This window comes from Anser anser, assembly GCF_964211835.1.
Source record: "Anser anser genome assembly, chromosome: 9".
Classification (NCBI taxonomy): Eukaryota; Metazoa; Chordata; class Aves; order Anseriformes; family Anatidae; genus Anser; species Anser anser.
The window spans coordinates 22799925-22813987 of record NC_139729.1 but is presented as its reverse complement, the minus strand read 5'-3'; the positions used below and the strand labels follow the sequence as shown (position 1 = coordinate 22813987).

Sequence of the window (14063 nt, the reverse complement as noted above, 5' to 3'; positions counted from 1 at the left end):
TGCCACTGAGCAATGGCATTGTTCAAACAGAACACAATAGTACAGTGCAAATATTGTGTCATACAGTAACAGTTCATTTAGTTCTGCAGGCTTAATTTTGTTCCCAATAAATTAATTTTAGTCAGACAGAGGAGGATTCCCAGTCTACATTTACATTTTCTATAGGATACACAATTGCATACTGACTGATAACTTCTGTGAGGCACTGAATGGAGCTGCCAGTTTAGTGAAACAAAGAGCAAGAGCAAGGTTCTCATCCAGAGGATTTGGGAAGCCATTAAGAGTATCTTCCTTAATTTCTGTGGGCATTGAACCAGAACGCAATGAATTGCAGAACTGCTCCAGGGAACCTTTTTGTTACAAAATATATGATGAGACCATGGGTGTTTTAGTAACGTAGACTTTTGAGTCTTCTAATCTTTGCTGTAGGTGGGCAGTAAGGTGTTTCTGTGCTCCCAGTCACAACACATAGCAAAAGTATTTGCAAGTGCAAGTAGTTTGAACTATTTTCCACAGTTACTATTCAAAGTAAATAATCTTTGCTAACTTGGTAGAAATGTTTCTATTATTCTCTAAACACTGCTTTCTAGATGAAGACTTGCTGGTGTGCTTGAAGTAGCATAAACATCCCATTGCTTTATAACTTCAGCTAAGCATTAATTACTCAAGTGTTTTAGCACTAAGTGTTATCATATTGATTAATGGGTTTAAATTTGAAAGTTTTAAAACTCTCTCAGTGCCCAAATAGTGCACGTCTGAGAGCTTGGGGAATGCTCAGAGCCCAGGCTTCGGTACGTGTCCTATTAATTCACATTAAAGAGCTCCCATTCTTCTTCTGTTCCAGGATCTAAAGTGGTTACAAGTTATTCCATGGATTTCTTACTCAAAAAATAGCTTTGACAGGCACAGTAAAATAGGTACCTGTATTTAGCATAGGTTAGATGTGAATATAAAGGACACCTGTAATTAAAGGCATGGGTCTGGGGCCTGGAGAGGAACCAATTAAAGGCATGGGTTTGGGCTGAGGGGCCCAAACCAAGCTCCTGGAAGCAGGAATTTCCTGAGCCACTTCCCCTGTCTGGCCACAAGTCAGTTCTCCCTTCTGGAAGAGACAACTAGGGGATTAGCTTCCCAAGCCTATGGTGACAAAGAGTATTACCGAAACTTGCTAAAAAATCTGTGATAAGGTTTGATTAGAAGGAAATAAACAAAATTGGAAGTGTCATGAACTACAGTGAACTTTGCTCTTTCCTCAGGGCAGGCAGGAAAGCCCTGATGAAGCTGGGCTGATGAGGCCGAGTGCAGCTATCAGGGGAAGGCTCTGTGTGACAGAAAGTGATATGCAATTCCCAAGAAAGATCCACAAAAGCAGTGGATATTTAAAATGGCAAGAAGAAAGATAACTGCAGTTGAGCTTTTTCATTGTAAACAGGATCCTAACATTTAAAATAAGTATCCCTGCATAGTCTTCAACAGAAGATCAAAACCCTATAATTTTAACATCAAAAAGCATATTCTGAATATTTTTTTCAGTGATAAACACCCCTTGCTGTGTCTTTTTTTTTTTTTTTCCTCCCAGAGACTAAGGCATTCAGACTCTAGGGTGGAGGTTGTTTGTGTCTCTTCTTTTCAAGAGATGTTTGACAGCTGATCCCAGGAGAGGGTCTCAAAGTCTTTAAAATTTTATTAAGCTGCAATATTTGGAATTTTGAGGCTAGACTTCAGCCTTTGAGGGAGACTTTTCAATGGCTTGAATCGTTTAAGCTGCAGTGCTGCAAGAGATGATTTCAGCAATTTGCCACAGACAGTTCCTTAAAGGGACAATGAGGCATTGGTGAGCTTTATATGGTGCGTGTAAGCTTCAAATTTTTCATATAGCAATGTTGGAAGAAACACTGTTACGTCTATGCGGTTTACATGGTACTTAAAATAGCTTAGGCAGCCTCAATTTCAGATCAATATGGACAAAGAAAACAAAGCAATTCAACAAAACCACTCACAAAATTTTTATCTCAATTTGAAAGCTTGTAAATGTAGGTGAAAGCTAAGCTCAACTCTGGGATGCTTAAATGAATTCATTTTAACCCACCTTGTAAAGGAGCATTGGCATTTCATGCCTTTTCAGTGCTTAGCATAAGGTCAGGTTCTGTTACTTCTGCTAAGACTGAGACATAGGAGAGCTGGTTAATGTAAATTTTTAGCATGAAGTCTGTATGAACATGAATAGGCAGAGTGGGAGGGAGAGAAGGATCCAAGCTAAAGTTACTGTAAGCCATCTGTACCACTGTGAAACCTGTCTTGATTTTTCCGTCATGGGACTGACCAAAATATGTTTTACTAAATGGGGTTTATATATAAGCATAAGAACACGGTAGAATAAGACTTCCTGAAGTTAGGAAACCTTGGGTGGAAAGAATCTAGTAGATTCCTATAAAACTGGAAATTTTGCAGGTTTACTGACTGATATATACTATGCAGATGCTTAGCAATCACAATGCTAAATCTGTGTTTCAGCGATGCGCATTTGTTCACTATGATTTTCAAGATTTAGGCAATAATGACCATTTTGGTGATGTAAGTGACATCTAGGCCTATTGTAAAATTCTACAAATACAGACTTAGGGATCCATGGGAAAAAAAGTGCTTTGTGTTCTCATTCTGTTCATCAGTGAAGTAAAGCCCTGTATGGTGGTGCAGCATCAGCATAGACTGCAGATAAAAGTGGAAAATAAAGTTTGCAACAGTGTTTTCCCCTTCTTCAGGGAAGATCTGTAGTGGTAACTACAGTGCCGGTAGAGGAAAAACATAATGTTAAAGTATCTCATAATAATGACTTTTCAATTCATCACTGCAGTAAGCCAACTGTTCTCCCCCTTGGTGTCACAGCAGTAGGGAAATTTCAGATGCAAGGATCCACAACGTTGTTATCTACTTTCTGTCTTTGAACAGACCCAAACGGCATAATGATAGTGTCTGGTGCCGTGGAGTGAGTTTCAGCATCCATCTGCCCTGGCTCCTGCACCAGTACTCTGTGTCATTACTAGGTACTCAGTTTAAAGATATAGTCTAAACAATTTCTTGTTAAGGCTGAAGTGAAGTTCTAAAAAAGAAATTATTGGAGAATTAGAGCAAATTTATTTTCCTTACAGATAAGTATTTAAAAACCAAGCTATTGCAAGACAGGTGGTAGGATTTCTCCAGCTTACTTTGAAAGTGGAGGAAACGCACAAGCATGTGTCTACATTTCAGAGCTGTGCAGAAAGCCCAGTTATTCTCCTGTGCTGCAGAATATTGTGCTGTAAGTGCTGTATGTACATCACTTCAGAGATTAGACTGTCTTGAGCTATTTTAATTTCACCATATTTTCAGCTCCCTTAGATCTTACAAGTGCACATACATCCTCTTGCAACCCGGTTTTCCATTGCAGTTTATTTTCTAGTGCTTTTTTAATTTGTCCAGCAGCAGTAAAGATGTTCATTATTTTATTCCAACGTTCCCCATGTGTGAAAAGTTTGCTGAGCTCATCCTTTAAATGACTGTTTTGATTCTTTGCAATGCCTGCAGGGTCCACATAGATAGTATGTGGGCAATATCTTCTAGTTAGGAATGAATACTTCGTAGGATGGAGAGGAAATACTGATTTCTATCAGGTCCCACTTGGAAATGTCATTCTTGTATTTCAAGAACCAGAGTGAAGCATGTTGTCAGAGAACACAACCAGATATTTCAGAAATGTTTGTTTTGTTAATCTGTTTCAACTTTTGAATATTCGGTTTGAATGAACTGATTTTCCAGATGTGTTTAGCAGTCACCGCTCCACACAAAGATACTAATGAAACTGTCATTAACTTTAAAAATCTAATAGAATTCCTTCAGTGATGGACAAGAGATATAAAAGGATTCCAGACTCAAAGAACTGGTGAAAAAATTAGTCTTATAAATGAAATAGGTTGTCCGGTTTAATTCTGAAATAAGTTCTCAGCTTTCAGTTACTACTTTCCTGCTGAATTCCTAAAAATCTGCCAGGTGAGCTGCTGACCCTGCTCCCGTGACCAGTTAGCTGAGCAGAAGGTTCATCCATTTTCCTGAACACTTGCCTTTTAAAACATACACCGTGGGCAGTGGTCACAAATTAAAGGTCTGAGCCTGGACCCTTGAGGCCACACGTGCAGGATGTGGGCTGCAGTGTTGCCACCTGGCACCGCTCCACTTCTGCGTAGCACTAATTGAATCCTCAGCAGGAATTCCCTGCAGCACCGACCCCCGGGAAGCTTGTCGGGATGCTGAGCCAGAGCCGGCGCTAACATGAAATCGGAGCTCCAGCTTCACGCTGCCTACTGCCAAGAATCGCTGTGGGAGAGCGGTGGATTTGTGCCTCAGTACGAAAGTCAGCTTCACGACAGAAGCCAAGTAACTAAACGGAGAGGAAAGCTAGCTGAAGACTATCAAGCCATATGAAAGCTCTGCATGTGTGTGTTTGTTTTTAATAAAAAGAGTTAGCAGCAGGAGGCGAATGACCTATTAATCCGTGTAAAGCTAAGGCCAGCATTTATAAAGACCTGCACCATTTGTAAATTCAGATGTGGAGGCTTTCAATGAGCCCAGCAATTTGCTTCTGGTGCAAAAGTGAGAAGCAGCTATGGCTCTTTGAGGTCTTTTCAGTATGTTCATAAGGAAGAATATATGGCTTTGGATGTCTCTTTCTCCAGATTTGTTGATAAAATTAAAATCAAAACTTGTCAGTAAGCCTTGAATTACATTTGATGTGTCCCTACTAAGCTTTCCTGTTCCCAATTGTTTAAGACGGACTAATGAGACCAAACTTCGTAAACCTGGAATTTGCTCATTGAGACCCAAATCTAAATTTCTCTATGTATAGGGAAGGTGAGTCAAAATTTATGGACATCATGTTTTCTCTGTCACATCAATCCCTTGTACCTAATTACTGAAGATGTTTTATGCAAGGATGGGACCTTTCACATTTTAGAGTTCATCTGCTTGTGCTGCTTTTACATTTTGTAAGATCAGTCTCTAGCAACAACAACCACCAAAAAAAGTTTTTCACATATCTCTTGGAGCACTTCAGAGTTTGTGCATGTTTTTAGTACCTCTACTTAATCCATACTATTTGGCTTTTTTCCCCGTTGGAATGATTGTCCCTGGTTGCACCAGTTCCTGGTATAGTACCCAGTATCCAAAGTAACAAAGACTGTGGAAACATCTCAATAGCATTATCCTCCCGTGTCCCTTCTGTTAGGTCTCATTCCCACCAATCCTCCTGTCAGTTGCCTGCTTGTACCATCTCTACAGGTGCTTCTTAAATACATTGCTTTCTACTACCTGAAGGCATTTGGGCGCAGCCCCATAGCATTATACTTCGCCGGTCTCCTTTGAGAGACCAGAAATTTAAGGGGGATACCTTTTCAATGGAGACCTGTTTCCCAGACTCCATGCTTCCAAGAGTGTTCTCATGATATACCAAATAATCATCTATTATATCGGGGCACTCTTGCAACATACTGTAATAATATATCACTGCAGTCTCATTGCTTCTTTGATGTAATATGTCATCGTAACAGTGGCAGACAAGAAGCAATGTGGTTTAAACAGCCTTCTATCATACAAGTTGTTAAAAGGAGTTTTCAGATGGTAGTGAAAATATTTGTGGTAAGTTCTCTGTATATCATTAAAATCATTGTTAGTGCTCATGGTGGTATAATTTATTGTAATCCAAGAAAAAATAATTCAGGTTCCAGTCCAATCTGTTGAAAGTTATTCTATTTTTCCTAGGTTATCTTGCTATTTCTAATTTATTTAATGCTATTACTATGTTTTATATTTTTCAGACAAATCTTGTAAGCAAAATAGCAAAATCAGAGTATCTTGATATTTATGGCTGCAGTATTAGAGCATTTTTCTCTTCAAACTTATTCGAAAACTGTATTGAAAGAAACTTTTAGTCTGGTTGCTAAAGAAATAGGACTTAAGTGATTATGCTCTCTGCTGTTTTTACTGTACTACCTCCTGTCCCTTTTCTCATACCAATAGGTTGTTAATCTGTTGGTCAATTCCAAGCAAATATGACTGAAGTTAAAGATCTAAAAACATTTCAGGAACAGACATGCTTCATGTATGTGAGGAGTCAGATAAAAGAGAAAGATATGCCTTAATAGAAGGAAGCGAAAGAATCATGAACACGTGAATTTAACTCCATTACTAGAGAGTAAAGGTGATAGGAAAGCAGTTTTCATAACTCCTGCAGCTCATGCAAATTATTTTGATATATAAACATAAGAAAAGAGTTACTCAATTGGCATTTACGGGAAAATCCAGTGTGTGCTGTCCACAGCTATTAACCTCACAGCTTTTAGTTCCCTGCTGAAGGTGCAAAGTTTCATTCCAAGTGTTTGTTTTGCAGCCTGATTCCATTATTGATTACCAAAACACTGTTCGTGAAACATCTTGTCTATCACAACAAATCGCTAAGTGACTCTTGAAAAAGCTTTTAATGAAGAAGTTCACATGTGGTCACAGTCACTGTACATGCTTTCTTCTTTTAAAATTTTGACCCGGATCAGCAGTTTGAAGTTAATCTTTTTCGTTGTGTAAAAGATCGTTTTGGGTGGTTTTCAAAATTTTTTTTTGAGAGGAATGATATTTTTCTTTTCTGACAATAAATTTGCACATAAATTTTATTTGGATCTAGTGTTCAAATTCTTGTAATCCAAAGATACTTGGATAATAATAATAGTTATAAAAATATCTCTCATGCAAAACATATTAAAGATAAGGAAAAATGTTTTTTCAAACATTCTTTTCTAAAATAAAAGCTGAAGCAAGACACAGATGCACATTTTTCATTCTGCCATAGTTTTGGAATAGTTGTTCAAAATAAAAATTAAAATTGGAGATAAATGGAAGAAAACATTTTAGATCTGTGAGAAGTCAGATAGAAATGAAGGTACCATCTCTGGACGTGCAATGAGTTGGGCGGTCTAAACTCTTTGGGACGTAGTGTTTGTTTATACGTTGGCATTCACCATTGTTTGGGTAGCCGTGGTAAATTACATCTTATCTGCTAGTCCAAAAGGATGTGTATTGGCTTCATGGTTTGTTCTGTTCTTAAAAAACAATTTGAGTTTTAGTACTTTATTTCAGTAAAGGCTTTAGAAAGTACTTAAAAATAAAAAAATCCACAAGCCTCTTAATCGTACTCAGTAAATGACTCATTCATCCAACATTAATTCATACATAGTATATCAACTTCTAATTTCTGTTTGATTTTAGTTATAATACTCCTTGAGCTTATTTCCTCACAATTTAAAAGTGACAGTTGCATTAACTTAATAACCTTTACAGAATAAATGAGAAAGTGGTAATGCCTTTAATAAATGTTTTTCATAAAATACAATTGTTACAGGATACTTAAATAGAAATATCGTGTGGTCAAAATAAGAACAGAAATGAATGAGACAGGTAATGTTTTCTTGCTAATAGCAACATCTCGAATGTCTGTAATAATTCTTATAATAACTACTCAGACACACTGCAGGCTTTGTAGCAATGTTTGCACTTTGCCTAACTTGGAAATTCAGAAGTTGGTGACTGGAGAAATTGGAAACAACATGTACTGTTATATTGTTAGTACTGTAATCACTGGGGGGGGGGTCAAAGACAAACCTTAATAGCTATGAACCTTAGGGTCCTGTGCTGATATTCTGGGCAGGAAATTTACTTTGAAAGGTTATGATGTGGTGTGCTTTTTTGTTGTAGTTGTTGAGAAATGAATGCAGAAGCATGGTCAGTTTGCCAGGTAATGTTCAGGTTTTATAGAAGCTTGGTCACAAAGCATGTGTTATCTCCATAAATAGGATTTCTGAGTGAATGTTTCTTAATATGATTTAATGAAGACATTGAATGAAGAGAAGGACATTATTTAGTATTTGGGAGATGAGCAATGGAAAAGATGAAGTAGTGAATGGAAGAGAAATGCTGACCAGTGAGAGGTTTTACAAATGAGAGTTTGGGAGCATAGCATCTAACTGTGGGAAGGAATCAATAAGATGGTTTTACATTGTTCATGTTTAGATACTGAGGTGCAGCAATTTGAACGCATATATATAGCTGTATTTTTCCCTCTTTATGTCTGAATATGTTGATTTGCCCATTTAGTCAGTTAAATCTACTAGCATATAATAAATAGTACATAATCTCTGTGTGAGTTGCTGTTAGTGAAATGTGTAAGGGATGGTAATTTTAATAAATGAAATAAAACTGACTTGAAAGACAGCTTCTGACTTAAAACAATCACTTAAAAGTAGATACACTATCCAAAACAACTTCTTTGGCTTTTAAGTGAGGGATTTTCTCTACTAGGTGTTGGTTTTAATTGTTTTGGGGTGATTTCTCCATAAACTGCTAATAAATTTATTGATATCTAAATGCATCTATTCACTGTTGAGTTGGCCAGAAGCTGAAGGGCAGCACTATCGTGTTCTTAGAAGTGTCACTGACTATGCTAATGATATGACAAAGACATTTCATGAGCCATCCTGATCTGTAGTGCTCAGTAAAATTTGTAGTCCAAATACTTATGTCGCAGTGTGCACCATACTACCCCTGGTAGGTTAATTTGACATTTATAGCATTGCTCAACTCAACTGCTTGGAAGAAATCTAAAGAAAAATATCTCAAATGGCAAAAGTTCAGAATTTTGTTAAAGAAGGCAAGTGTCAAAAGAAGAAAAAGACATGACTTTTGTAGGAAATAAAATGTTATTGAATTGTTCACCCAGCCTAATAACTGTGTAAAATACAAAAACAACGACAGACTCTAACTAAACAGTAAGAAAATGTATAAATGAATTTCTAGGGAAGCTAGTTTCCATGTTGTGTGCCTAGCCACTGATTACAAAGAAATTCTGAAAAATTAATCTCATAATCACATCCTGATGACTACAAATATATGAGTTGAACTGGGGATAATCACATCTACCTCCTTCCCACTCTTTTTAATCTGAAAGAATTTAACAATCAAAGGTCTCTCCCTTTTGTTGCATTGTAGTCTGTGATCTGAACCAGGAAAAAGTATATACTGCTGCACACAGACAGTTCGATTCATGCTTTCAGAAGGTGTGTTGTTCTCCACAGAGCCTCAAATAGAAATTAATTTATTTAGCTGAGAGGTGCAAATAGAAAAGCCAGACAATATTAGTAAAGTAAATCTAAGCAAAGATAGTTTGTTGAGATGTAGCTTATGAAAGGAATAGCAAACCACAAACAGCAAGCAAGGCTGAACAAAAGGAAAATATTGATGCCTCAAAAAAAGCCTTTTTAAAAAAAAAAAAAGAGACAAGAGAGTCTAGAGCATTTTTAGGATCTCAGGCTTCTACATTGGTAGAAGAGGAAGCTCGGTTGCAGCAAGCTCTGATAGCCCAGATCTTTGTGCTCTTACACAGCAACTAGAACTGGAAAATCCTGGCATGCAATATTGAAGCAGTATTTGCAGTATTTTACAGTTTTGGGTTCTTATATCTGTGGCCAAAATATCTGTAGAAAAAAAAAATAATAATTAAAAAAAAAAATCCCAAGTCTCTCAGTTCAAAAATCTTTAAGCAGTGGGAATGCAAAATGTTCTGGGAGTTCCAGCTGAAGAAAAATCTACCTGTGGAAAAATGTTATATGTCAAAAGAAAATGTAGTCACAACTTAAGAAGACTTGTTAGAGTCTTCAAGGAGGATCAGTGACTCCCTTTATGTATTCTGAGAGTACCCTGCCTATGACAGATAATAAAAGAGAAAGGATTTCTGTGCAGAATTACTTTAATTTTTTTGAAAAAGCTATTAATAATGAGCAGTGCCGAAGTTCCAATGTAGAGCAGGTGCTCCACACAGCGTTAGATAAATGAGGCCACTCCACTGGAGTTGTTTTGTACATTACCTCTTTTTTAAAAAAAAAAGTTGGGTAGGAGTGTTAAAATGAAATATGCCACTGCTGAAGCCACTAGTGAATAATCTGAATACACCGGGACTCGTGCCCTAATAATGCATCTTTACATTATAAAGCAAAGCATATGATAACTATAGTGGTGAACCATTATAAAGCAACCTGATATTATTGTACTTGTAATGTCAACTGTTTGCACAGCTGGCTAGTGTAGGATAAAATATAAAAATGGAAAAGTATTTGGAAAAAAAAGACAATTTTCTATTGTTTCCCGAAATTTATTTTACAAAATATTACTATAGCATGAACATAGCTGCCAAAATTTGTGTTTATCGAAACTCCTATTTATTTCCAGACATGGGACCTCATTACGCTAATAGTATACTATTATGTAAATGTATTTTCTATAAATGTCTAGTATCTGTAAGTAGTTTAGTCTCTATGTCCCCAATGCAATATATCAAACAATAACTCATTTGTCAAAGAGAGACAGTTCATTAGTATTCAGCAATCATTTAACTGAATAAAACAGCAACAGTATAAAAGTTGATGTTGCGAAACTTAAGAAATGAGGGAATAAGGAATGTGTGATTCAGGAAATTGCAGGCCTGCCCTCAAGGGCCATTTTTAGGTCACTTGTCTGCATTTTAATATTACATTTGTTTTACAGGGAGTCTCCAAGTTATTAGGTTGGGAGGGAAGCCAATTTGCAACCATGACATCAATATCCAGGGGGGTTCAATAAATGGGAACATAACAACACTTGGGACAGAGTCAGGGTGAAAAGGTGTAACACCGCCAACTGTGGTCGTGTAACTCACTTTTGCAATTAAATTACTGGATGACATAAACCTTAACTTTTAACATGTTTAAGTCCTGGGAAAATTTGTTCTTGAAATCTCTTACCTTTTAAGATAAGAAAATAAGTAGGTGGATGTCTATATGACTTAATTTATGATACTTCTTGCGTTCCCTTTAGAATTCAATTACTGCGTAAATTCATACAGATGTGTTTTGTCTACCTGTGGGCAAGTTTGATAAAATGTCAGCTTCACAATTTTGTTAGCCATTCTGCACAAGTATTAGATGGGTAGTTCTCAGTTTCTTGCATGTGTTTTGCCTCTTCCCAAACTTGCAATTCCTTTTCTTCTCACGTGCATGGGTCTGTTTTACGCTGGTGTGCATTATCTGAATTGTAGAGAGTGATTTTTTTACTGACTTAGTTAAAGGAGGTGTTTTCAAGGGAGATTTCAAAATATCCCAAAGTACCTCATCTGTCACCACTGCTGCTTAAGGGCTGCTTGAATATGAATCTCTTTTATACGAGGAGTTTGGAGGATGCTGTGTATGGCCTTTAAATACCTTGCTAGGCAAAGATGAGTTTTCGCCTCTGACTCACAGAAAATGTCAGCAGCAGACTTTGTGAATCTGTACATAGTTCTACATATTGCCCACCTCAGGTCAGAGACCAGCACTGCCAGGATACTCTTGCTTTAGCTGTTCTGGCTGCCATCATTGTCTATTCAAAAGAAAGGGGTGTATTCTAAAGCAATCCATTGCTTTTGACATGCAATTTGTGCATGTTTTATTTTTAATTGGGTTTTTGACCTGAAAATAAATGAATCAGAGAGGTACCTAGGTACTGGGGGGAAGTTAGTTTTCTTATATGCTCGAGCCAGATGTCTCTCATGTCAGGCTTATTCATGAGGATGTGCCTGTTCGTTTGATTCAATATTCTGTTCTCCTGTTATTTTCCTCCTAAAAGAACTGTAACCTCCATTCATCAAGTCTAAGATTAGCCATCTACGGCTTTTCCAAAAATACCAAGAGCTACACAGTTGCTGTTGAATCAGAATTAGAATAAAACCTTCTTATAGTGCTTTCTCTTTTATATTCAGCACCCTCATTTCCATCCTTCACAGCTAAATCGGGTTATTTAGATTACAGCAAGGTCTGAACCAACTCAGATGAATAAAATTATCTACAGAGCCTATTTACATTTATTTAATGAAACACTACATTGATTATTTTTATTTTAAAATATTTTTAATGAAAAACCTGAATTTGATAAGCATAGAACTATTGTGAATTAAAGTTTAAAACTGAAGCTAGCTTTTTTTTTTTTTGATAAATAAATACGTGAATGTGATTTCAGAGCAGGATGTAGATGATGTTTAATTAAGAGACGTATTGGAATGGTCACTCAATAAAATTCAAAAGATAACAGTTCCACAGTGACATTTGAAATGCTTATCCTGAGCACTGCAAATCACTTTCACCAATTCAGCTGCAGCTGTGATAAATGTTTGTAAACACCAGGTTTGTTTTAAAAACTTACAAGTACATATGCACCTGGAACCCAGACACCTGACATGTTCCCATAAGGAAGCTTTGATGTAAAGCACCCTTCCCATGCACCGCTGGGCTGCGGAGCGATGCCAGCCCTGCTGCTTGCAATCCTCGAGCTGCCACGGTGAGGACATCACGTTGCTAGAAATGCCCAGCGGTGGAGCCACCCATTTAGGATACATCAGGTCTCTGTATCGTATTCTCACAGTGCAAAGCAAGCCAGGGTCAAATTTTATTTTATTTCACACAACCACAGAATTGGAGCCCAAATCTGAATCAACAGTATTTCCCTTGGCTGGTAAATGGTAGCCAAAATATGGCCTTTTGATTTTGTCTTTAGCAACAACAACTTTCCTTCTGTATGTGGCACATCTACAGAGTGAATTTAAATAAGTCTGTCATTCTTTTTCATAACAAGTGAATATTATCATTCTACGCCTGAAATAGGAAATCCTATGGATCAGCCTTTAAGTCTGTTTTTCCAGCTTTTATCCTTATGATGAAAAAGATGTACCTGCCCAGTCAATCTCTAAAACCAGGAAAAAAATAGTTTAATTTAGTCCATTCTTTTAATTGAAGCAGTAATTGACAGAATAGGAGGTTTCTGATATTGTGAAAATGTGATATGAAAATATTTGATACGTGAAAAATAACCTGCCATTTACAAGGTAGTTTAAAAACACAGTTCGGAACAGATGCTATGTAGTGATATTCTTTGCAAAATGTCATCTCTTTGCTGTCACGCTTACTGTGCTGCTTTGGTGAGCAAACAAGAAATGTTACAAGTGCAGCTGATGAGCAGGCAGAGATCATGCATCGATGAGATTGAAGCAGTATTTATCTTTGGGTTAATACAATACCCAAAAATGAAGATCTAGCCTCATAAATAACTGCTTGAGAGGCAATGACTCATTCTTCAGCATTCTACTAATGACTGACTGTGCAGCGATCGGGGTGGATTTACAGAAGGCCCTAGGACAGCCATGCTAATAACAAGTTTTTTATTTATTATAACCCGAAATGTCTCTTAAAGGCGATGTCTGGTTGAGTTGTCTGCATCATCCCTTGTTACAGTCATTTTAGAACCTCTGGGGTTTGAGGGCTTTTTTTCCGTTCAGAGTACCTCAATGTATGTGTCTTACAAGAATCTCAAAGATTTTTACAGTCCCATATTATTAATAAATGATATGTATATCATTTTACACCAGTAGACTTCAAAATAATCCTCAGAAGAGAGAACCATAATCCTCATCTTTTATGTGGGAAAAATGAGGCTCGGAGCTATGATCTACCTCAAGCTAAGAGGAAAGGATGCAGCTGACAAACCAAGAGAGGCTTGCCACCTACTGCTGGAGAGGTGCTTTGTATCCTAACATGCTCAAGCAGTGCTCTTGAATAGCTACTTATTGCTCAAAATCATTTATTAGCTGAAACAATATATGAGAGAAGGTGAAAATCAGTCCATGTGTAGGTAGGCAGACAGCTTGCACGTGTTACACAAGGGAGGAATTTAGCCCTTGCTTGTCTGTTAGGAAAAAGAAGATTCAAACTCAGAAACACTTACTGCCTTCCTATTTGGGGTGACTTCTCTTGCATTCCAGTAAATGGAAGAGTATATAAACCATATTATTTATTTTTTTCATTGTATTGTTGAAAAGGCTTGTGTGGTCAAGTTATGGGACCAGTTCAGAGTTGCTCCAAGGGCCATGGCTGCCTTTAGCGCAAGGGATTATTGCTTAATCACAGAGAATTTAGTCCACACAAAAATAT

The 14063-nt window shown here is 37.2% G+C and overlaps 1 protein-coding gene and 1 long non-coding RNA gene across 13 annotated transcripts in view; both read left to right on the top strand.

The window, feature by feature from the left end:
- Window positions 1-14063, top strand: part of NLGN1 (neuroligin 1) — a 383440-nt gene that overhangs the window by 336475 nt on the left and 32902 nt on the right. The window lies entirely within an intron of this gene.
- The window catches only part of LOC310904334, a 48618-nt gene that overhangs the window by 22243 nt on the left and 12312 nt on the right, over window positions 1-14063 (top strand). Inside the window, exon 2 of the long non-coding RNA XR_014588239.1 lies at window positions 13502-13657. This is a non-coding gene — a long non-coding RNA (uncharacterized lncRNA). The remainder of the gene's footprint in view (window positions 1-13501; window positions 13658-14063) is intronic.